Source organism: Meleagris gallopavo, chromosome 17 (genome assembly GCF_000146605.3).
Source record: "Meleagris gallopavo isolate NT-WF06-2002-E0010 breed Aviagen turkey brand Nicholas breeding stock chromosome 17, Turkey_5.1, whole genome shotgun sequence".
In the NCBI taxonomy this organism is placed as follows: Eukaryota; Metazoa; Chordata; class Aves; order Galliformes; family Phasianidae; genus Meleagris; species Meleagris gallopavo.
The window spans coordinates 338,754-355,745 of record NC_015027.2 but is presented as its reverse complement, the minus strand read 5'-3'; the positions used below and the strand labels follow the sequence as shown (position 1 = coordinate 355,745).

Sequence of the window (16,992 nt, the reverse complement as noted above, 5' to 3'; positions counted from 1 at the left end):
AAAAAAAAAAAAGAATCCTGAGAGTTGAATTTTCTTGTTAGCATCTCCAGCTTCCGAGAGAATGCCAATTTGAAGCTGGGTTTCTTTCCTTGAAGTGCACAAGTATTACCAGCTAGCTGTCCAAACTTGTAAGTTACTCATGTGTCTTGTTAGTAATTCCTGGAAAGAAAATTCACCCTCCAGTGCTGGCTCCCATGAAACAAGGAAGAAACAAAATGGTGAGGTCAATCCTGCATTTTAAGCTAATATAAAAGGGATTGTTACAGTATCTGTAAGAGGGAGACTACAACATTGCAATAGCTGTACCTCTGTTGACAGGTGGGAGAAGTTTTGTTCTGCATCTGTGTTTGGATGACGGCCCAGTGCTGGCCACACACTGCAATCCAGGATTAATCCTCACATAGTGTTTTCTTTCTATATATCAAATTTCTCATTTTGTTAATAAGCACAGCCTAGCATGCACTTCAAGTCAGCTGTTCTGGAGTGGAAGCAACAGCGTTTTTGCATTATTGAAATGACAGCTCTCATGCTTTCCTAGTGCCTGTATTGTCTGATCAGGGCAAGGCAGAGAGTGATCCTTCTAATCACAAATCCTGAACATGGATTCTAATTACTGATTTTATTTAATGGAAAGAGGTGGGGAATCTAGTCTATCCAGGATCACATATGAACTGTATCACGTTTTCTTACATGCATGGGGTATGAAAGGGTGAAAGAATGATCTTATAAACTGGAAACTTCAATAGGATATTTGGAAATGGGCATGCTGTGGGGAATGGTTTTCAGCAATGGATGTCCTTCAGCATGGGCTTTCCTTCTAATGTAGAAAGGACAAAACTGCTCAGTTCTGCTCCAGAAAACACACTTTAACATGCACAGACACCTAAGCAGGGATACAAAAGGCCCCAATCTTCAGCAGACAGTATGGAGAGTTCATAGAAGTGCAAGGAGATTCCTGCTCAAAACAGTCACCAGGGGCTGCTTTCCTGATAAAAATGGCCTTGAGAATGGGATATACTTGCTTATTTTGTAAAACATCCTGAGAGATCTATGCTGGAACTAAGAACAGTAACTTCGTGTTCTTGCAGTTTTAGTTACTGAATGAATAAAGATGCCAGTGGTGTCCTCATTCAGGTTTTGGATGGGAGGCAGAAAACATTTTGCTTCATTGTGCTGGTCGGAGGCTTTAGCTGTCCTTCAGTCTCTTGGGTAAAGGCAGAGGGGTAGCTTTCAATAATATATCAGTTTGCCCTATACTCTCCCTTCCCTCGCTGAACCAAACAATATGCAAGATAAAATTATCTTCAAATCGGTCTTTTGTCATGGGTTTGAAATGAGAGCCATGACAATGACTGGAAAAGAAGCCTCATAGGGCAAGCAGTGTCAATATGTTCTTGATATTGGGCTAGTCCCATTTATTCAAGAACTGGCTTAAGATGACAAGGGTGTACAACAGATTTCCTCCCCCTAAATGTGAACTCACTTCCTGTTGTGTAAGAAAGTGTTCAGTGTGTGGATTCAGTTTTCCAGGAGACCCATAAGAGACACTGTAATATAGGACTCCAATTATTACAATTCCATAGCTGTCAAGATGCCACCAGCCAGTCTGACAGTTGGGAAGTCTTCTCTGTCCAACAAAGAACAGAACACAATTGACAATTTGAGTTGCCAGTTTAAGCTAGGAATTGAAATTAGCCCACAAGAAATCTTGTTTTAAAGCCTGCTTGCTTGCCTGTGTGGTAGGATCTTTCTGGTTTGTATCTATTAAAACATGTTGATATATAACTTAAAATAAAATTAGTAAATTTGGCATTTTTCCTGTTAGACAGGACAAGGTAACGACTTGAGATGCAAACTAAAAGCAAAATTATTTTACTGTGCTGTTTCTGATAAATGTATCAAGCAACTTCTCATATAGCACTGATTTCAATTGATGCTAAAACTGAGTATTTTGATGTGCTAAATAAAAACAATATATGGAAAATGCTTTTTTAATCAAAATACTTTTTGATGACCTCCTAGGATTCCTCCTTATCTCACTTAATCTGTGGTTCTTAATCAGCTATTTTAAATGCAAAACAAATGACATTTTCTTTGAACAAAAGGAAATTTATTATTTTCTAGCTATGCTTTTTTTATGAACTTAGTACTAGCAGTTATTAGTTTCTAACAATTAGTTTCAGTTTGGAATGAAGTTGGCTTTCCTACCCTTTCCCAAATCTCACTTGCTTCCTCCACTCTGGAAGAACAAGTTATTGAACTACAGCTGAACAAAACCATCCTCTCTGTCCCTCAGCAAGAAGGTTCTGATGCAAAAGCTTAAGTGACCAGAATTTGATGAAAAAAAAAAAAAATAGAGTAGTGGCTTTCTCTGCTTAGGTTTGGACTTCAGTAGGAAACACAGTGTGTGTGTGTGTATGCAGAAAGCTGGCATTGTTTTAAACATGAGCTGTTTAGGAGAAGGTTTGAAATTATACCAGACTTGAACTTATGCTGTTTTTACTTAATGTTTTTTTCTCTAGCCCTGGAAGGGGGAATTGCTTTGTTGTTCTTAGTTTCTGTTCATCCTTATAATGTATTCAGAATGGTTCTTGTGTGGAGCTTTTTGCATCAAACTTCTCAAGTCCTTTAAAAAGGCTCTGAGTCCATTTTCTTGGAAGTTCAGATGCTCTTTGATAATGTGACATTAATGACATGATCATGCTCAGTCTTCAAAGAAAAACATGGATGTCCTAGGTAGGAAAAGTATCTACCAAAGTTGTATCTGGCAGAGAATCCACTAAAAAATGTTAAAGAAGTGTGCCAGGACTGAAGTACCAAAATGCTAAATAAAAGGAATTTTGGCATGAGAATGATAGCTGTCTTGTAGTTCTACAGATGGCAGCAAACTGGTATTTGGCTGAGAGTCTTTAAAAGTGAAGTAGCTTAAGACTTGGGAAATGTTTTACCCTGAAAATTTGTTTTAAGTACTTACTGTTATGAACTGAACATGTATGCATGAATTGTACACAACAGTGGATGAACGTGTGCATGCATTTAATTCTTCTGAGTGAGCTGTGGACTAAGGAACTTGGGGTTCGGTTTGTATCACTTATTTAAATTTTCCATGCTATGGTCATAAAGGAAGTTAAACAACTTAAGTCTTCTTCATGTTTAAAGAATGGAGGATACAATGTCCTTGGTTTGTTGTGTGTATTTATCTTATAAATGCACATCATATTTAAATGTTTGTACGATTGGACCCTGACCTTACTAGGGACTGTAAATGCTGTCATCTTACACTTAATTCTAATTGAGCTTCAAAATAGTAAAGTTGCCAAAGGGGTAATACTATAGTGTTATGCGGTAACCATGGAGGACAAAGAATAAAGAAGATAGCTCTCCAGTCCTTCCAATAAGCTACATTTCTCTTTCTCACTGTACTTTTTCCAGCAATGCTTTCAAAATTGTCACAAAAATGAAAACATGCCAGCTATAACATTCCCCTGCAATTAACACTGGTATTTTTTCAAAGGTCTGTTCTGCACCACCAGTCTCTTCCTGGAAGTAAATAAATCCCTCTACATAATCACTTTCAGGATGCGCTGAGCAGCAGCTTTTATTATTTTTTTTTCTTTCCTCCTTGAGTTGCATGGTGCAGTGCCAGTGTACAGCATGATGCCACAGTGCTGGAAATTCTTGGAAAAGCACTTCCGTTTGCTAGAGGTAAAAATTATATTGGCAGCAAAACTGACTCTGCTGTTTACAAGCTGGCAGTATTCATAAGTGAACTCAGAGTAGCTTAATGTATGCAGTTCTGCATACCCTTCCAAGATGCAGAGGTGTTGGCCTGTTATTATGGGTGGTGTCTCTAGAGAGGGAATGTCTCCAGTATTTCCCCAAGTGTGGGCTTCGTTTTAGGAGCTGCAGGCAGCTGTCTTGTCCCAGTTTTGCTAGACCTTCCAGTTTCTGGTTGTTAATTTTAAGTGATGGCTGTAATTGAGAGAACTATTCACCATTATCTTAATTCTGATGATCTGTATTACAAGGACTAAAACAAGGGCTTCAGTATGTTTGCCACTGGTTTGCTGTTTGGTTCTGGAAAAATAGTCTCATCCCTTTGTACCTTTCCATTGTTATGTGTAAAGGCACGACAGTTTGAAGACGGGCTGAATTTCCATCAGCGTTTAACAAACAGTGAATAACTGTAGTAGTCACTATGGTCTAATATTTTACCCTGCTAATGGTGCAGGAGGATTTCATACTGAATGCTGCACTAATCATTCAGTGACTTGTAAGTGGAACAAAAAGCACAGAAAAACAGTATGCTGTTAAACCATGCTGTTATTTAAAAGCTCTATGGTGTATAACTAACAACAGAAGACAGTCACGGGAGGCAAATATATTTTAAGGATCCTGCCAGAACAGGGATCATTGGAATAAGGAATTAAAATACTTGCCTAATCAGCAAAAAGATCCTTTCCACTCTAGTATCTCACAGTGCTTACCTAATTAGTAAACTGTGCTCTACAGTTCAGTCTCTGGTATCTTCACGTAACAATGACATGTCCAGCTTTTTTGATACCTTTTTTATGACTTTCTCAAAGCTGCATTGAGCTGCATCTTTCCTAGCAGAACAATACCCATGGCCAAACAAGTAGACACACTCTCAGTAAACACAAATGACTGATAAAGCATCCCAGTTTCTCTTGCTTCTAATGAACAAACAAAATATCTTGCTCCATTCCAAATTTTGGGAAGTTCACTTGAAATGGAACATGGGCTATGTGACACCAGCTGTACCATCTCAAGAGACTTATCAGTAGTTTTATACCTAATATCCAGAGCATCTAATACCATACACCAGAGGCTTGGGATGTTCCCCAGCCCTGAACTGATTGGACAAGAAAAAGGAAAAAGAGTCCAGGTGAGTCCAAGCACGTTTCCATGTGTGTCTACTCTGACATTATTCAGAATATTTGCCTATTTGTGCTCGCTTCCTCTGTGGTTACACATGGACCTGTGCTACCTCTATGTAGCTTGGGTTGCATCCTCATCAAAAAGCAAAAAACAAAAACAAACAAGCAAACCAAAGCTGTGTGTTTAAAAAAAACAAAACAAAAACCATACACACACAAAAAAAACCCACCCAACACTTACCCTGAGCCTTACTGGGGCCAAACCAACATGGCCCTTTCCAAGATGGTCAGGGAGCTGCTTCGTCACAATAGCTGTGACCATCAAAAGTGGTGCATGGGAGGCTATCTGCCAGCATTAGGTCTGCAGACTGACTGGCTGGGGTCACGTTTTTCTGACTGAGAAGGTAGCAGCTGTCCTTTGTGACATGCAGGATGCAGGGCTTCAGGGGAAGTTACAGATTTTTTTTCCATATGAACCACTCCATGCTGTGCTATGCTGCTGTCCTACCCCTCTGCCTTGTCTCCATTAGGGTGCCCAGCAGGAACATTCCCAGAGGCCCAGGGATGGCAATCTGGCCCTGCTCACCTCACACTACTGGAGATGGGTCGGCCATGTTTGTTGCTTTTATTTTGGTTTTGGTTCCCAGTTTTCTTTTAAATTTTTCAAGGAAGAAAAGATGTAAGCATCTGAAAGGAAGTCACTGTAGTGCCGAGGTGTAGGATTTCCATAATTGAGTTATAATTTTTCAACAAAATACTTGAAATTAAAGAAGTGGAGAAGTAATATGAATATGGTGGTTTTCAAATAAAATAATACGCAGTGCAAAGTGGTTGTTGGTCAGATCAGATCCTAAGGGAAAACTTCCTCTAATAGATGTAATTGTAAAGGTAATGCTACACTTGGCACCAAAAATTAGATTTAATGAAGATAAAGCACATTGCAGCTGACAATACACTTCCAGACCACGTCCCCAGCTAAGAAGCTCGCAATACAAGGCACAAATAGGTGCCGTACAGATAACTGACTGGGTGGGTGGGAGTCAGATTCTGCAAATGCTTACTTAGGCACTTTGCTTGAACCCAACGTGACTGCTGCAGTAAGAGCTTGCACAACTCAGCCTGAGGCACAGGGCTAGAGCCTTATAGCTGCTGGGTAAAGTAGAACTGCTTGGGGGGGTTATTTATTTTTCAAGCGCCTGGTGAGGATGGTGATAGGTAAAAGCCTGCTTCCAACCCTGACTTGTATGCCTGCTTATTTGTTGATATTCTTAATCGCCCATAATCTAGAATTGCAGAACTCCTGTAGGTATGCTAGTGATGCCTTTGCAAAGTTTCTCCAGGGAAAAAAAAAAGAAAAAAAATCAAACGAAAAACCAAAACCTAACTCAGTTAAAAAAGCACATGCTTCTTTGAAAATGGGTGACTATCATGTTCAGTTCTGTCAGCCTGATGGGCTGAGAACATTTTGGAAAAGGTCAGAGGGCCACACTGAGTACTACGGATCCACCTCCCGAAGTTGATTTGTTGCCTGAACAATTTGAAGGGAGTGGAGCACCTGCAAATCTCCTTCTGGGGATTCCTTTAAAATGTGGGGAAGCCTCCAACAGGTGTGTGGAGCTGGCACGGCTTGGGTCTAAATGGGGAGAGGTGTGGCTGGGATAGGCCTGAACCTGCCTGGGCTGCTTCAGGGAAGAAGGAGGCTGCATGAGGAGCTGCTCTCCGCTCCTTCCCTTCCCTTCCCACCTGTAATGAGGGGATGTCTGCTTCTGCAAGGTTGTGTTCCGGAAGCTGTTTCCACTGTTCTGCAGCCTTAGGAAAACAGGCAGCAGGACAGCATGTGACGTTGGGCAAGGGGGCTGTGGCTGTTCATTCCGTGTTCCCCACACCACCTCCCAGGCAGCAGGCGAGCTGCAAGGGCAGATACTGACTAATTATATCTGGAAAGAAGTGGGAGGTGAGAGAGCTGATTCAGATCCGTGGGTTAAAAACCTTGACTGAGTGAATGCCTGATTAATGTATTTTCTTCTCAGATTCACTTGCTGTGAGGTCAGAGTTCTCAAAGAGAAAATGAGCAAGACCTTATGAGTCTAGTGGGATGTGTGTCACGAGCTCATGGCCTCGGTGCTCCCCGTGTGAAAGTCCCAGACAGACTCTGGTACTCCCGTGCCAGAGAAAGCTGGTGGCTGGGATGCTGGCTTGCATAGGGGTTTGAATCTTCCCTTTTGTACCGAAGCAGTTTGTTAGCTAGCATTAAGAAGTTATTCTTTAGATCTTCTTTGTAAAGCCTATTCTGGCTTATTTAAAAAGCTTAATGTTTAAGGAATAAACCAAGCTTTTCTTTTGGTTTCTCTGGAGGTAGAGTAAATGCTTCATATGAGTAGGGAAGGACGATTATTCATAGGAAGTTGATCTCTACAGTAAATGACTGAACAAAAAAATCCAAGTGGGAGAGTACATCAGACCTACTGAGGGCAACAAGCTTTTACATTCTCTTCATCCCCCCAGTCTTACAGAGGAATCATCCTTCAGCTTCTTGTTAGAGGATTTGGTAGAAAAAAAAAATTACCTCCTTCCCAGTCGAGATTTTAGAATGCATTTTCTCTTTAAGAACAAGTCAGCACAGCAATCCTGTTTCATGTAAACTGCTATGAAATATGGTGTTAACTTTTTAGCCCCATAGAGGCAGGAAAAAGGGTTTAAGATGTTTTTTTTTTTCTTTTTCCTTGAGTATAGAAGAATTGAGGAGCAGGATTTTGATAATAAAATTCCTTACAATCCTTCCTCTATTTCCCTAGACTAATCTTATTTCCACCCATATTGTTTATCTATTTTGCAATTCGTGTATGGCTAACCATGATGGTCTTTAAATGCAAGCTGATGCTTTAGATCCCAGTCCTGGCTTCAACTCTTAGTCCATAGAGCCTGCTTACTTCAATTTATGCTTTGGTTTTATAACTTGCTGGATTCTTTACTTCCTTGAGAATTCTCAGTTGTGCACATACTTGCTTTATTCCACCATTTCTACATATTTGCCTATCACTGTAATCAGTTAATTCTCTGGTGCATGCCCATTCCTACCGGTTTTCTCTATCTCTTTCCATACAGACTTTGCACCAGGTTCTGGGCTGTTATATTTATGAAGGACATCTCCTTGCTTGAAGCTACTCCAGAAATTCATAGTCACCAAAATAGACTCAAGCTACATCCATGCGAGTGCTGATGTAGCATCTGTTCATGTACAAAGACTCCCTTTAGAATGTGATCTGTGTCCAAAAACTCTGCAAACATCTGTCTATTACAACACTTGCAGGAAACTTGGGACAATTATTTTTTCCTAAACTGTACCAAACTGAGATCTCAGTAAATAAGAAAGCATCACTGTAGACGCTTTTAGAGAGATAGAAAGTGAAGAACATCTACTGTGAACTCTGTGGAAAAGGACGTGGGTGACCAGGTGGACAACAGGTTAACCATGAGCTAGCAGTGTGCCAAGAAGGCCAGTGGTATCCTGGGGCACGTCAAGAAGAGCATGGCCAGCAGGTCAAGGGAGGTGATCCTCTCCCTCTGCTGTGCCCTGGTGAGGCCACAGCCAGAATACTGTGTCCAGTTCTGGGCTCCTCAGTTCAAGAAAGACGGGGAACTTTCGGAGTCCAGCAGAGGGTCACAGAGATGACTGGGGGCCTGGAGTATCTCCCATATGAGGAAAGGCTGAGACCTGGGACTGTTCAGCCTGGAGAAGAAAAGACCAAGGGAGGGTCTGATCAATACTTATAAATATCTAAAGGGAAGGGGTCAGGAGGATGGGGTCATGCTCTTTTCAGTGGTTCCCAGCGACAGGACAAGGAGCAATGGGCACAAACTCGAATGCAGGAAGTTCCATCTGAACATAAGAAAAATCTTCTTAACTGTGAGGGTTACAGGACACTGGAACAAGCTGCCCAGAGAGGTGGTGGAGTATCCTTCTCTGGACATATTCAGAACCCACCCAGATGCCTTCCTATGTAACCTACTGTCGAGAACTTGTTTTAGCAGGGAGGTTGGACTACATGATCCAACCCCTACAATTCTGTGATTCTGTGACATGCAGGAAAATCTTCTGGCAATTCTGTTGAATGTGTTCTTCTGTTTCCTTCAGTGTACTTTTCAATGTTTGATTCTGGAGCAGAAGAGTCATATGATAAAGTTCTAAGGAAAATTTTAGAAGTGATGAACTTGGATGTGTTGCTGCTTTGTCTTGCTAGATACCAGTGGTTAGACTGAAGCTTCTGCTTGTACAACTCCTGCTTGTTCTCAGCATCGAACCTCCAGCCTATGTCAAAGTCTTTTTCTCCAGGACTACATGCCCTTATGTCTGAGGGGAACTTGTGACTAATGGAGGGTTTGATACCAAATACTCTAAATCCTACTGAAATGAGTAGGTTAAGAGTGCTCATTGCTAAGATCAGGCTCAACAGCCAAGATGCAATGTGCAGATGAGATTAGTCTCTGCTGCAGTTGGGTCACAAAGATGGAGAAAAGTCATGCAGTCTCATTTCCTGCCACGGATAGCACCAACTCTTCTCACTACATTATTACTTATTGTATGCCCACATGTGCACTCTTTCTCTAATATAAATATTGGAGAATAATACCAGACACAAATGTCGCTGTGTGGAATAACTGAATTCATTTATGCTTGGTGTTCAGCTACAACAGGAAAAAATAGGTTCTAGTACTTAGTGCTGAGTAGCAGATGCCAACTCATCAAGCTTTTCTGTTGCTAAAATGCTATGCCTGAATTTCTTAAATAGTGTGTGTCTATAACAGGCCCAGAGACATGACAGCACACGTGGAACACTTGAAGGGAAGACAGAGGACATGCATTTTTCTGCAAGTTTTAACAAAGCCAGAATATTCTGTGCCTTCATGCCTTCTCTGCCACATGGCCTCAGGGGGTTTGTTTCTAAAGTCATCTGGGAGCTGCCAGTGCAAAATGAAAGCCCCAAGGGTTTCTCCAGTCATTGCAGGGGCACACACTGCCTATAAATTTGAAAATGGAACCAAACTACACTTTGAAAGTGAGAGGACAGTGGCATGGCACACTCACTGGGGAGTCACTGAACAGTCAAGACTGATACTTAAAAGAAGTAATTTGTTTAGCCAGTATGCCACTTACTGTGTGCTGGTGGTTGTTGGGCCTTACATCCCAAATGGGGCAGTCCCTCTGCCACCTCTTCTATGTCTATACATAAGACAGCTTCCCTTCGGGAGGGGACAGAGTGCAGTAGAGAAGCATGGGCAATGAGGGGCTCTTGCTCCAGCCCTGTCTGAATCCCCAGCAGACAGGGCTGCTGCAGGGCCGCTGTCACGGGCAGTTGCACCTGATGTGTGGGAGGTACCTGGCACTTCATAGATGTAGCTACCCATTGATTTTTGTGGAATTGATTTATGGAGCTGTTTAATGGAATTGATTATTTTTACAACTTTTTTTCCCTTCTTAAAGACTAACTGTTTCTCTTCGGTGATGGCTACAAGTTTGTGTTTATGTACTCATATACTCATGCATCCACAGTCCCGACTGTGTTCCTTCTATACACCCTGCAAAAGAAAGTTTCAATCTCAAATGCCATCCTAAATTTTAATAACCATACTTGATGTATGGCCTGGAATAAATTATGTGTGCTAGAACTTGCAATGTGAAATCCTAGCGGTGGGTATAACCACAAAGCAGTGTTCTATTAAGCCAGTGACTGTCAAGAATTCTATTGCGGTTGTGTCTGGGTTACGAGTGGCTCCCTTTGGTTTAATGTAGGTGGATATTTTTATTCTGCCTGGCTTGTGAACAAGGGGATGAAAATTCAGAATTTACCTATGAGAAGTGCTGAGTTTTCCTTACAAGCCTATAGGTAGGAACCACATTTTTATCCTAAACCCAGTATTTTTACTGTACTTAATTTATTTCACTGATTGTTGCTCCTAAGTGGCTTGCATTAAGAAAACATGATATTATGTGCCTAGAGGAACACTCTGAGATCTAACTAAAGATCATCATTCTTTGTTAATGTTCTGCTCCTTGCAGGTCAGTTCTGTCAATAAGCTTAGCTTTCCACAAATTTCTGTTATGCTTTCGGGATTAATTTTTTCTTCCTTTCTTTCTCTCTTCTTTCAAGAGGCACAAAATAATTTATGCTGTGTCCTAGCTCTGTGTGAGAATCCTAAGCAGATATTGCGCCACCCAAACTTGCAGATCAGAGAGACTTAAAATTGTCCACTGCAGGGTTAGGATACTGCTAACAGCTGCCTGTCAGTATAGAGTGAAATACACAGTCTCTGAAATAGCCATCACTCAAGTCATACAAGGTATTAATAATGCAAATATATCTCCTTGAATGGCAATGTGAAACAAACAGTACATCAACATCACAGTTGTTCCGTGTGATCTCGGTGTGAAATTTAGCTAAGCAATCTGGCAGCTGTATGTAATATTAACTGGAACTTCCAAGTGACAGTCTGATGTAGCCCTAAGCACAGTACATTTTGGTAATCTAGTTTCACCAGATAAGTGACAGAGATAGTACCAGCCAACACCCTATTTGAATAGAAAAGCTCTCAGCTTCATGACTACATATCTAAATTTCCACCCTTGCCCAACTATCATCTGTAGCCATCTAGAAACTGTTGGGAATCCATCTCGGTCACATCTACTGTGCATTTAACTTATACTGGGAGTTTAACAGGATGGCCAAGAATAATATAGTTAGCATGCTGAATGTGCAACTGGTGTAGAAGTGGGTTGTACATGTGAACAAAGCTTAGGAGGAAAACTATAGCTGGTACGTGCGCGATGCAAAGCAGATAATAGCAGTTTCTCCAGTTGTCTTATATCTACAACTCAATCCCACATAGCATTAGTTTTGGAAAAGAACTCCAAATGTAAGCAAACTGTCCCAACCCAACTTTTAAACTGGTAAAAGGACTTGAATTTACCACGCAAGATAATATAAGCGCTTTTGCAAAACATGGTGTTTAAATGTGTCTTGCTTAGAGAGGCTTCCAATAGCAATAAACCTTAACCATGTGTCTCAGAAGACAGCTAAGACTTTATTCAACATTTTAGTGATCCTAAATGGCAGTCTTTGAGAGGGAAAACAGTATCATTGCGTTGGAAATTAAACCTGCACCAGTTGAATTATACTATAGTTTTTACAGATGTGTTTTATATACTGCAGCCACATGTAAACTAGACATTGTTTCCTTGAAATTATACTAGTGATTTGAAGTCTCTCTGACAGATGTCTATGTTTTTTTCTCTAAACATCACATGCCCTAAGCAATTAGGTGGAGTTAAAATCTATGAAGGCAACTGCTCTTATCTGTCTTGCTCTATGCCAAGTCTTTGCCTTCCAGTCTCTGCTGGAAAATAGTAGAAATTCCAGGCATTCTTTGGAAGGGAGAGGGTTAAGTTTAAAGAGAAGGGTATCTTGTCTTTCACCACCACTGGGGTAGAAAGATTTTAACTGTGCCTTCTCCCTAGAGGTGCTTCATTATGGATGTGATAATATGGCCTTGGCATGTCCTTGTGAGATTGCCTGGACATCAAAGATGTATTAAATATATTGCACAGGTCCTTCCTTCTCAGATGGACAGATTTTGGCATTATGATTCTCAGGGCATCAGAAGAACCATTTATGTAAGAATATGAGATTTTGTAGTTAGTGGTACACATAAAACTGGTCTATAACAAAAACTTTATACAAAAGCGCTGTTCAGTTTAGGGACTGCAAAGCTTTCACTAGGTGCTGTGCAATACCATCTCTTCCCTGAAAGAGGACAGGATAGGCAAAAAATGAGAAAGGAAGCAGAGCCGTGAAGAGTTGCATTAAAAAGCCAAGGTTGTGTGAGAGATGGAAAGGACTAGGAAGAGAACCTAAATTCCTTGTATTCCAGTTTACTTTGCTACCAGAACAGGCTACTGTTATCATAGCACTCTCTTTTCCATCCTTATTATTCCAACTAAATTAACTTTCCTTGCCTCAAGGACTGACACAATCCCTGTGTAGTCTTATGGTATATGTTAGGTACTCCAGGGAACTGGAACAACAAGCACACTAGCAAGTTACTGCACACTGACTAATCACTGCTTACTCTCAATATGCATGTCTTTAGCTCATGGCAGTGGAAGGTAACCAGATAAGACAGCTTTGTGCCCAGGACAATGACAGCCATGCAAACAGAAGCTGCCTCTGGTTTTATGCAGCTACCTGTCAGACTTGCTAATTCTGGGGATGCTTGCCTTCTGTTTTGGTCCCTGGTGCTCCCCACAAAAAGGGTGAAACAAGACGGTGCTAATGTCATACGAATCTGCCCTAATTCTGGGCTTTTGGGCTTGCACGTGCATCTTACCTCAGCTGCAGCCAGCCTTCTGATTAAGGTGTGATGTTGTAAGCTGTTCTGGACTGTTTATCTTACAAAAAGCAACATCATTCACTTGCACAGCATAGATCCACTTTTTGTGTGTCTCCCTTGAGACAAAGTTATATCGAGATTAAATGAATAACTTCTTACCAACCCATACTCAGCCCTGGGTCCATAGGATGGCTTTTCAGAAAGGTCTTGTGGTTGTCTACTCTAATCTTGTTAGTTTGAAATTCCTGCCAGACTCCTGTCTTACCAAGCATTTGAGGGATTGCATTTATTGTAGTGCCTGCACTAAGAAAGTGATGAGACAGAAACAAATATTCCTGCTCCAGATGGTGGTAAGCAGGAGCAAACAGTTACTTACTTTCTGTGTGTTGCCTTAGTAAATTTAAAGACCTCCTTGAATTAAATGATGCAATAGCAAATTTTTCACAAAAAATAAAATGCTTGTAATCAGATAATGGCTGCTCTGGTTCTAGCAGTAACATGGCATTGAATATCTCTTGATTTGGCTTCCACAGTTCAGGGGTGAGGGGAACTGGAATGGTGTTTACTGAGCCAATAAACTTCTCACTAAACATAATTCATAGGCTCTAGCTGGCTAATAACCAGGACCTCAATGCACTAACAGTTGCCCTTATATATTTTAAAACAAAGCTTTATTTGAAGTGAAAACTTCAAGAAAAATAAACTTTACTAGCCTCTAATATTATTCACCTCTGTAGGCCATGGGAGTTCTCATATCTAAGGAGTGTATTTTAAAATATTTCTTTTGCAGTCTAAATGTTAAAAGACTGCTTACTCCAGAGATTGCCTCAGCATCAATTTTGTTTGTTTGTTTGTTTTGAAACTTACAGGAATCCATGAGTTTCTTTTAAAACAGCACTGTCCAGGGATTTTTTTTCCTTCTATATTCATGCTTAAAAGGAATTTCTGCTGACCAATTGAGTGCTCTATTCAGTCAGCATTTCTTCAATTACAAGAACATGGTAAAGGGTTGGAACAAAGCTCTCTTAACATGCCAGTTTTGAAATGATTTCCATGACCTTTCTTATAGTTTTATATTTCCTCCTGAGAGGAGAGATCTTCATCTGAACAAATTTATTTAAACACTTGCTACGTTATGAAGCAGGATTTCCATTCCTCTCCTCATGAATGACGATCTGTGCTTTCGCAGGCTCATTCAAGGAGTTCTTCTTGGTGCACTACAGAGCTTAAGATTTGGAATGGTTTCAGATCTTCATCCTTTCTCTGTTTAGAGAAGAGTACTTTGTTCCATGTTTATTTAGTTTCCAATGAATGTGATTTAAATTCTTAAAGAATCCTTGGTGTGGGTGAGTGGTATTTTTGCCCTCTGGTGCAAAGGTAACTTGTACTGCCAGCCATGCAGTTTATTTTTAAGGTCTGAGAATCAGTTAATTTAGATTTCTGCTAATGGTTTTACCTTGTCCTGGAGACCTTGCCAGTTTGTCCTTTGGCTTCTTCCTTGGACTGATGGAGAAGCAACTGCCTGCCTCCTGTCAGATACTTTGAAGTCTGTAGATGAAAGATACCATATGAATACAAAGTACTTGCCAATTAAAATCAGTAAGTTATTTTGCTTGTACTTTGATGAAAAAAAACTTTCATGGAGGCTTATAATGAACAGATTTGCATATGCACCAGTAGTTACTTCCCTCTTAATTAAGTCTTACGGAGTACTGTATTGACCACCTCTCAGAAACATAAAGAGAGTTTAAATAACACAAAATAAAAGATTATTAAAAGAAATTTCTTGTCATGTGATACCTTAAGATGATACTGAGTAATATTTTGAAAAGGAAAGAAAATAACAACTATGCAGCCAGTCATGAAAAGTTCCTGCTAAACAGTATCTCTTCTGTCTTTCAGGGATTATTTTCTGATGCAGAGCCAAACCCCATTCTATCAATACATAGAAAAGCTCTATTATTATACAGTGATTCGATAAGATTATAGAATTAGCATTTTGGTCCACTGATGCAGACCTCTACTGTCCAAAGCCAACATTAAGTTATTAAATCAATTCTCGTATTTGTTATTTTAGTAAGCTAAAATAGCATTATTTAGATAACACTTGTCTAAACTTAGGTAAGTCATTCATCTGTACCTTAACCACACTCTTCTGCTGCTTCTAAAAACCAGCATAAATTCAATAGGTAGGTGTAGGCTTTGGGCTTCCTGTTTTTTTTTTTGTTGTTGTTATTTAGTGTGGCAAGGTCTTCCCTGTTGGCTATTTGTGTCTTGTCTGTTTAGCTCTGCCTTCTGTGCAGCAGATTGGCAGTGAAGAAATGAGGGCTCCAGTTGATAAATGCAGCATCAGCAGCAACAGCTGCTGCTGCTTTCAAGAAGACTATCCATGAAGTAGGTTACAAGTGAGATAGTGCTTGGGCAGCTAATCTGCATAGACATCTATCAGCAATTCTTGCTAACACACAGTTTGAGAGACCTGGATTTGAAGGTTAAACTGACAGAAAGCCAAAATCGACAGAGAGAATTATTGTCTCTCTGTCAGAATGGTGGGTCTAAGTTTTCCCAGACTACAGTTGTCTTGAGGGACTTGGGAGCCTTCTGGCTCATACACATTCTAGGAAGAATGGACCTTGCAAAATGCCCATTTCAAGTATATATGCTATCTCAAGCCTCTAGTTATAGCCTGATACAAGCATTTATTATACTATTTTACTGGAAATGTGATGGCTTACTCAGAGGTTGCACAGAATAGGTTTCGTAGGTAAACTCTGATGGACTCTTTTTAGCACAAATTATACAGAACAGTGAGTGATCTAGCCTGATGTGGAGGCACAATAGTGTCTAGTGAGGTCCGTTTTTTAAAATGTTACATTCTATATTAACTTGGGCTGCAGGCCAGTTTTGCTCTGGCCCCTTGTTTAGTAAAACATTTACGTATATGAGAACATCCTGCTTCTTGTATGCATGAAGACCAGGATGAGAGCTGAACCCTGCACACAGAACTCTCTGAAGACATAAAGGGCCATGCCCTGTTGCTGTGTGCTTCCAGTGTAGTGCTGTCGTGAGAGTGCAGGGCCAGTTGGAGAGGAAAAGCTATTTAATGGAGCTGTGTGTTTCTGGAACTTGCCATCTAACATTCCCTGCTTTCCTCAGTGTGTTCTCCCCCTTCCAGGGTGGAATGCAGTAATTGCCATACCAGAAAGAAGCCATGATCTGTCTATCTAGTCTGGCATCCTCTCTCCAAGAGAGGTAAGCACCAGATGCTTGAGGGAAAGGCACAACTTCTAAAACAAACAACCAAGGAATAATTTGCCCAAAAAGGAAGTTAGTGGTTGGCTTATGCCCTAAGGCAAAAGAGTTTTTAGCCTTTACATGAATGTTATACGTTAGCTGGGTAATTTCCTTCATGTACAACATATTTGCAGTTAATCCATTCTTCCTGACTCCTGACTCCCTGAATCTTGAACTGGGGATTGAGGAGCCCCACAGGTCAGCTGCACCACTGTACTCCAGTGGCTCTGTCTTGAACTTTCTGTGGGTCAGGGAAGATGAGGTGTGGTATTGCTCCTCAGTGCATCACTGACATTGTTGTCTACAGACCAGCAATCATTCCAGGCAGCTGTCATTCATCTCTTCTCTTCTCTTCTCTTCTCTTCTCTTCTCTTCTCTTCTCTTCTCTTCTCTTCTCTTCTCTTCTCTTCTCTTC

General features: G+C 40.7%; 1 protein-coding gene and 1 long non-coding RNA gene across 4 annotated transcripts in view; one reads left to right on the top strand and one right to left on the bottom strand.

Moving 5' to 3' along the window:
• HIC2 (HIC ZBTB transcriptional repressor 2) overlaps positions 1-16,992 on the top strand; it is a 69,075-nt gene that overhangs the window by 3,135 nt on the left and 48,948 nt on the right. The window lies entirely within an intron of this gene.
• LOC116217262 overlaps positions 14,745-16,992 on the bottom strand; it is a 20,415-nt gene continuing 18,167 nt past the window's right edge. The window contains exon 3 of the long non-coding RNA XR_004161546.1: positions 14,745-14,831. This is a non-coding gene — a long non-coding RNA (uncharacterized LOC116217262). The remainder of the gene's footprint in view (positions 14,832-16,992) is intronic.